An 8,749-nucleotide genomic window follows, 5' to 3' on the forward strand; every position below is an offset into this window, starting at 1 on the left:
GCAGAACTGATACCCATTGCAAAGCAAAAGCAGATTATTTAAGAAGTTCTTAGGTAAATGAAAGGGGGAGATTTGCCAATAAGTCCTAAAGAAAGGGGAGTTACAAGATGAGTTGCAACCAGATATGCAACTACAAAGTAAAGACTTTGGCATCATCAACCACAAAGAGGGAGTAAATCCATGTTTGAAAGGGCTCTGCAAATAGCCAGGTATTTGATGTTGTTTCTTGATGTCATTTGCACAAATGTGAAGGAGGTTTATCATGAAGAGGAAGTTTGTTCAACTACCAGTCCAAAATACATGGGGAGTTACTCAAGGAAGTTACAACCTGATTTGCATTAGACAGTAGAAGACCTTTGCTATCATTTTCGAAAAAAAGGGAGAAGATTGTAGACCGACTTAGTATTGTTATCTTGTTATGTATTTGTTAAACTCACTAGTTGCAGTTTGAGTTATATTCATGTACTTTGAAATGTTGCAACTAGATGGTGTATTAGTCTGTTTGAGTCAGTTTGGTTAAATCTATATCCTAGTACATGTTGTAATAGGGTGTTGTAACTAGCATCGGATTGGCAGAAGTCTGAAATAGATGATTGTGTCAAATAATGCCAAAGGGGGAAATTATTAGGTCTGACGACTTGGATTGGCATTATATGACAATTCAAGAGATGACATGACAGAAGAAAGATGACGTGACAATGATGACTTGGCAAAAGAAGTGGTGACAAGCATGAGGATGTGGCTAACACATGGTGACATGGCATATGAAGATATGAGTGCTAGAAAATCATGATGGAGATTATAATTTAAAAATTACCTCTCAATGGATCATTTGGAAAAGAACTATTTTTGGAAGGAAGAACAAGGTAAAAGGGTCTCATCAAAAAGGGTAAGTTTTATCTTAGGTATGATTTTATCTATCCTTGGTAAGATCTGGAATGATAAATCATATCTTTGGTAAAACTCCTTTTAGGAAAGATCTAGTTTTTAAAAAAGAGGAATAATCTATTATTGGCAAAAATAGAAGATCATCATAGAGTGAAAGTTAGTAAGAAGGCTAAATAGGGCGGAGCCATTCAAGGAGACAAATCATCTATGAAGGTTTGATTGAAAATTAATTGAAGATTTTATTATCCAACCATGGATGATTGGATATCATGCTTGATGATATTGAAGGCTAAACTTGGATGAGATGAGATCAAGTTTAGTAACAATATTTTCATGATTTAAATGAAGATCACATGGGAAGACCAAACTTGGACCAAGTTTGGAAAGAAGATCGGGATATATTTGGTGACCATCTTTGGTGAGATGGTTGCATGTGCCTTGGTAGGTGCGTTTTCTCGGGAGAGGAGACCTATTGAAGTGATGTGAGGAAGGAAGTGGTTGTAGGAAGGAGGAGCTCGGGACGAGTCAACTGCTACGAAGCGAACTGAAGGAACCGGGAGGGTTGAAGGTATCGTAAGTTTGGGTGCCACTAGCTAGAACTCAGTCATGTTCAATAAGATGGCCAATGTTGCAACTGGGTGTTGCAACATCTAACTTTGGAAGGTGTCCAAGTTAGGAAGTTGCGGAGAATTCTAAAAGAGGAAGGTTTATTTGGATGTCGGTGCATCTATATAAGATATCTTGCTTAAAGATTTAGGATGAGCCACGAGTGAGAGACCCTTTGGTGAGAGTTGAAGAGAGTGGGCATCGGGCAATCTTAAGAAGGTATTCTTTGTCTTGAGTGAGTAAGGAACTGTTGTATTTTTTATTCTATCACTTCTTTTAGTGGATTGTTTCTCCGTGCTTGGCCTCTCAAATGTAGGCAAGGTTGTGCCGAACTGGATAACCAACTTGTGTGTCTTCTTTCTCTTGCATGTGTGTGTTTTAATTTCTTGTGAGATTGAGTGTTTACCTTACACACCTACCCCTGCGGAACTGATAAAGACTATTATCAATTCAAAATATTAATGAGATATCAGAATCTTTCAATTTGAAAAATAGTTATTTTAATTTCTAAGATATATAATTTCTATTTTTTTTTTGTTGTCTTATCCATAGAATAAGACTATATATATTGTTTCAATTCTCTTGATTATCTTCTTACCAAACTTGGTCATAGTCTCATCAAAGGTTCCAATGGGTGACACCAACTATACTTATACCCTCTCCATCTTTATATAGCCCATTTTCCCAACATTTAGGATCAATTGGTCAATATTTTTTGTATGGTGCCATTTAATACAAATTCTTCCCATTGTTAATTTAATTTTAAAGTATTGATCCAAGCCATGCAACACACTTTAAGAAAACATACAAGTAGAGGAATAACTTCGCAAATGGTATCGCTTGAAAGAACATTGATCAATTAATCTTAAACTTTGGGAGCAATAGTATTTTATCATAGCTATGTTCTCAATCTTGATATTTAATTCTCCCGCAACATCACTAAGATTGTTTTCAAGGAACTTTTATTGATATAAATTAATAAGATATTATTGAATCTTAGTTTTTTTTTTTTTTTACAAATTATTGAATCATTTAATTTGAAAGATAATTAATTATTGTAAGGTGTTAACATAATTTTTGCTTTCTTTCTTTATTTTGAGAATAATACAATAGTTTTATGTATCGTTTTATTATTCTTGATTCAAAAAAAATAAATAAATAAATAAATTGATAGCTCCATTATAAAACTTCATCACATAACTATTTGCATAAAAGAAGTATTTTATGCAAATAAAGAACTTTTCTTGAAACGAGTTTCCATTATTGAATGTATTGTCCGACTGCTATTATTAGTCAAAGTAAAAGTGTTTTTATAAAATAAAGAACTTTTTTTATTTCCATTTATTAAATCATTAAATCTTATTATTTGTTTTTTTTATATCATTATCTTGCTTAATAGATTAATCTCACCACAGTAAAATCAAATTGGCAAAAATTCTCTCTTATTTAGGTTATCTTCAGGTCAAGCTAAAAATTTGGTTCTTATTTATTTTTTAAATTCATTATTAAAATTAGAGATAACAATTTGTTAGTTTCCTGAGATATTGAGTATAAATTAAAAAAATAAATTAATTCGAGCTAAATTATTAGTTGGTGCTTCATGAGATATGCTCGGATGCTTCATTTAAGTTCTTAAAAAAACTATTGAATGCTTGATTAGTAAACTTATTTTACATTTTTTTTAAATTTATTTTATGAATAACAAAATTTTGACCATCTATACCCCAACTCAGTCACAAAAATTTATATATTTAATTATTGTTATAAATTTAAAATGTTAATGAGATATCATCATATCTTTCGATTTGAAAAACGGTAATTTAGAAAATCTAACATAATTTCTTTTTTTTTTTAATTCATATAATAATACTATATATTATTTTATTACTGAAATTTAAGGAGTGGAATCTAATTTTAATATTTTCTTAAATTTATTTTATAAATATTAGGTTTTGACCAAATTCTTGATTCCTATATCCAACTGTGTGAGAATATATAGATATATTGTTAGAAATAATTCAAATATTTAAATGTTAGTATAAATTTAAAATAATAATAATAATATATTATAATTTAAAAAAAATAGATAAACCAATAACTAATGTGATATTATGGATTTTTTAATTTAAAATGAATAAATTCAAAGATTTAATGGATAATGAGATTTCATGGGATCTACAAATTCAAAAAATTGTTATTTTAAGATTACTAGGATAACAACCTAGGTATATATATTATTTCATTAGTATTGATCATCTTCATTATCAAAATTCACCTTAGTGAAGAAGTTCTAGTATATGAGGTTTTTCAGCATCATCTTTAACAATCTCACCACATTGCTAAGATATAATATAAAGTTAAAAATATTTTTATTAAAGCAATGATCTTTTCCACGTTTCCACGATTTCACAAATCCACGGCCACTATAAGAAAATAAAAATAAAATCTATCAACTACTTAGGGGTTGTTTGGTTGTCTATAAGTGAAGTTACATGTAAGTGAAATTACAGTGTAAGTGAAAATGTAACATTTCAATTTACATCATTGTTGTTTGATTTGCTGTAACTGGAAATGTTGCATTAATTTTAATTTATTTGGTTTGATGTGAGTTAGAAGATATGATCACCATGTAAGTGGAGGGTGAGATTACCCCCATTATCCAGTATTATTATTAATTATTTAATACATTTTTAAAACAAATAATTTAAACTAAAATCTTATATTTAATTTAATTTAATTTTTAAATTAACTAATTAATTGATTTAATGAAGTATTTATTACATTTAAAAATAATAATAATAAACTTAAATAACTAAGCCAAATAATAATAAGAAACTTAAATAATTAAGCACTAACTCTAAATAATTAATTTAACTCTCTCTATTTACTCTTAACAGTAACGTAAAAATAATTAATTAATTAATTAATTAATTTAATGATAATTTTATTAAATTAAAAATATATAAAATTCTTTAATTTTATACGAAAAAATATTTTTGTAATTAAAATTAAATACAAATTGGTATATTTTAAATAAAAAAACAAATTTAATAAAACATAAATAAATATAAGTTTAATTATGTTAACAATTGAATACCCTATAAGTTTTTATTTTCTTTTAATGCATAATGTGGAGAGTGAAAAATGGTGATTTTAATCCAAATGTTTTGCTGCGTTTCAACTTACAGCAAAATTTGCTGTAAGTTGAAATGCTGCAAAAATACACAAAACTGCAAAACTTTTTACATGTAAAACTGATTTTACAGTAAACCAAACAGTAAAACAAGTTACATTACAGCTACTTGCAGGTAACCAAACAACCCCTTAATGTAGTAAAAATAAGAAACAATGTACTCCCTCCGTTCTTTTTATCTGTCATTTTTTAATATCAAGAAGCATTTATTATTTTTTTTTCCAAAATTACCCAAACACTCTATTCAATTCCTCTCTTGAAATTTAATATGAGAGAGAACTGTGAACATATAAATTATGGGTAATTTTGGAAATATAACTATTTTTATATTAAATAATGTGAAATAACCAACTTTCTTGGTATGTGAGATTCGGTTATTCACGAAGATAAAAAGAACGGAAGGAGTATTTAAATTATAAAAAAATTTCAAAATAAAATTGAAACCATACCTCTTTTCCTTGTACACAATATCCTTACGAATGAGAAAAAATGTTGATTGAGATTGAAATACTAAAAAAACAATATAGGAAATTTGTCACCAAACGAGAATGAAAGGTTTCTTTTTGTGAAAAAGGCATGTTTAACCTTAGATAGATTTATATTTTATAGACTCATAAAGGTATATTTTTTTTTAAAAAAAAAAAGTAGAATGCTGGAAGCCTAAAAGTCATTCTAACGTTACAATCATAATGTTAAAATTACAATGATTCTAACAATAAGTTCATTATTCAATATCATAAAAGCTAAATTTATTACACATTGTATATTATCTTAAATTAATTAATTTTATGGTTTAACAATATTAAATTTTCAAGATTATATTTATGTGCATAGATAATAAGTAAATGAAAATTTTATTTTAAAAAAAATACGCATTGTGTGGCTCTATAAAATTGCGAGTCCCAAAAATTTATTAATATTAATATAATCTTTATAGTTTTGGGAAAAAATAGTTAAGATTCTAAAGATTATAAATATAATTATATATATATATATATATATATATGATAATAACAAATATAATTTTTTAAATGTGGGTCCTAAAAAATTAGATTTTAGGATAAATTAAGTTTTATAGTTAAAAAAATAAAATTTTCAAAACCATAACCGTATAATTTATGTTGATTTGATAATAGTAAATGCAAATTTTAGCTTTAAAAAAAAACATGCATTGTGGAGCCCTAAAAGATTGTGAGTCCCAAAAATTTATATTATCTTTATAGTTTTGAAACTAAAAGTAGTTAAGATTCACAAAATTATAATTATGTAGATATGATAATGATAAATAAAATTTTAAATATATTTTAAAAAATATGGCCCCTAAACAATTATTTATCATTAAAAAATATAATATGATCATAATTAAGTTTTATTATTTAAAAAAATTAAATTTTTTAAAAACAATAATTTGATGGTTAAGATAATAAATGAGATTAGGATAATAGTAGATAAAACATTGTAAATATAATTTTTGAAAAAAATTCTATATGAGGGTCCCTCAAAAATTGTGGGGCCCTCGGCATAGGCCTTGGTGGCCTATGCCTAGGGCCGGCTCTGGTTGGTGAGACTATCAATGATGCTGCTGAAAAATTTGTATTGTACATCATCCTTTACACTTGATCATCTAAAACTAGTTATTTCTAGTTAATAAGTGTACATGAGCCAATACTTCTAGAAATACTATAATATATGTTGATTTTTATTTTTCCAAACAAATTTCCATATGAAGATCTTGATTTTTTAGTGACAAAAATATTATCTCATAAATAACTAATAATCTTATTTTATTATTGAGTAGATCTTATATATGCAGCCATGGCTATGGGTGTCAAACATGTTTAAATTTTTGTTTATTATAATTTTATTTATTTTTAATAATTATTAAATATTTTAAAATAAAGTTACAATGGATTTAGACAACGCATATCTCTCTTAAGTTGTGCCTCTTAATAAAATACTTTCATATTATATATTAGTTCTTGACTCTTAATTTGTGATGCATTTATTTTATTTAACAAATACTCCAAATATTTTCTTTAATAAATCTTTAAAATGTTTCTAGGAGAAAAAAACAAACCTCTCCACTCTCAAGTTCTCCAAGCAAACCAAACATATTGTGATATCACTTGAAAAAAAAAATCTTAACAAAGCCTTGTACTGATTAATGTCAAGTTACAAACATATGCAAATAACTAAAATGCCTTTTTGATAGGATGGAAAGTTCTCATTTTTCAATAAAGGTACTTTTGTAGAATCACATTTGTCAATTAAGTATATATTTTCTGTTTTTTTGTGGATACTGCTATATAAGAAACTTGGTTGAGGTTTTGAAAGGGGTTGATTGATAAAAGTATTGAGTGAGTTGGTAGGGTTTTGCGATAGTTTATTGAGTTTGGGGAATTGGAAAGGAAAATGTTTTAAGGTTTTGTTGGGTGTGGGCAACCGTTGCCTTTTTTCCAGTTTGATGATTCTTTGATTATAATTTAAAAAATTTAATTTGGTTGTTGTATTTAAGTAAAACTATTTATTATTTTTTCGTTGGTAATTAAAGTTACAAAACCGAGTTTTTCATCTCAAATTGCACGAGGGTTGGCTATAGAAATGGTTAACTTGTATTTCTTTTTTTAGTCAAATACTTCTCTAAAGCATAGATCTCAAGCAGCGACAGTTTTTGAAATCCTTAATCAATTTTGAAATTGTATAAAGAATTATAATTGATTCTCTAGAGTTGGATCATAGACTAGAAAGACATTAATGAAATTCAAGTAAGAACTATTTGTGATTTTATTCTCAAATCTTAATTTTAATGAAACATTATTTAACTCCATTTTATACATGGAAAATGTCTTAATTCTGATCAAACAACGGTATCAGGCATGTAGCAAGTTTGATATTTTTTTATTCCTTTTTTGGGCCTAATTTGTACTTGTCAAACTCTAAAGGTTAATTTCATAGATATTTTTTTTAAAAAAATTTTATTTATTCAATAAATTATTTTTCTTTGAAAGTGACAGCTATTACTAGTCAAAGTGAAGGAGTTTTCTACAAATAAAAAAGTATTATTATTTCCATTTACTTAATTATTAATTCTTATTATTTGTTTTTTTATTATCATTACCTTGTAAAAAAGATTAATCTTACCGTAATTAAATCAAATCGGCAAATTCTATCTCTTACTTGTACTTCTTCACCTCAAGGTAAAAACTTGATGTTTCTTTTGTTTTTTGTTTAAATTCACTATTATTACTAAAATTAGAGATGTCAATTTGTTATTTAGCTAAGTTATTGAGTATAAATGAAATAATAATAATAATAATAATCCACAACTAAATTGAAGCTAAATTATGGGTTGGTGCCGCATGAGAGTTTGGTCAAAATCGTTAGATGCTTCATTTAAGTTTTACAAAATAAATGAATGTTAATATACGCCCTAATTTGCTATAAAATTTAGTTTCCATGACTAATTAATAGTTTTGTATTAATTAATCATGCATAAATTTAATTTCTTACTTTTAATTCTTATATACAATTCAGTATAAAATATATATATATATATGTACATATTATTAGAAATATTTCAAATATTTAAATATTATTATAAGTTTAAAATAATAACGAGATTTTATGAAATTTTCGAATTTGAAAGATGATTATCTCAAGCTTCTTTCTTATCCGTGATATATTATTCGTGCATATATTGTTTTATTACTTTTATAAAAAAAATCTTATAAATTCATATATTAGTTGGTAGATAATTAAATTTTATGGATATTTAAATTCAAAATATTATTTTTCAATATTGTAAGATAGTTTTTGTCTTATCCTTAGAATAGCTCTTAAGTTATATATATTGTTTTAGTGGTTTTGATCATCCTCATTATCAAAATTCATATGGGCAGGAGAGAGATTTCAAAGCCGACAATATATAAGTTTTTTAACATTATCCTTTACACTCTCTCCACATTCTTACCTATGATTGGTTAGACTAAGAAGGGCATTGCCTGAAAAAATTATATAACACATCATCCCTTCTACTTAAGCATCAAATTTAAGTGGTAAAAT

The sequence above is a fragment of the Dioscorea cayenensis genome, chromosome 1, assembly GCF_009730915.1.
Source record: "Dioscorea cayenensis subsp. rotundata cultivar TDr96_F1 chromosome 1, TDr96_F1_v2_PseudoChromosome.rev07_lg8_w22 25.fasta, whole genome shotgun sequence".
NCBI lineage: Eukaryota > Viridiplantae > Streptophyta > Magnoliopsida > Dioscoreales > Dioscoreaceae > Dioscorea > Dioscorea cayenensis.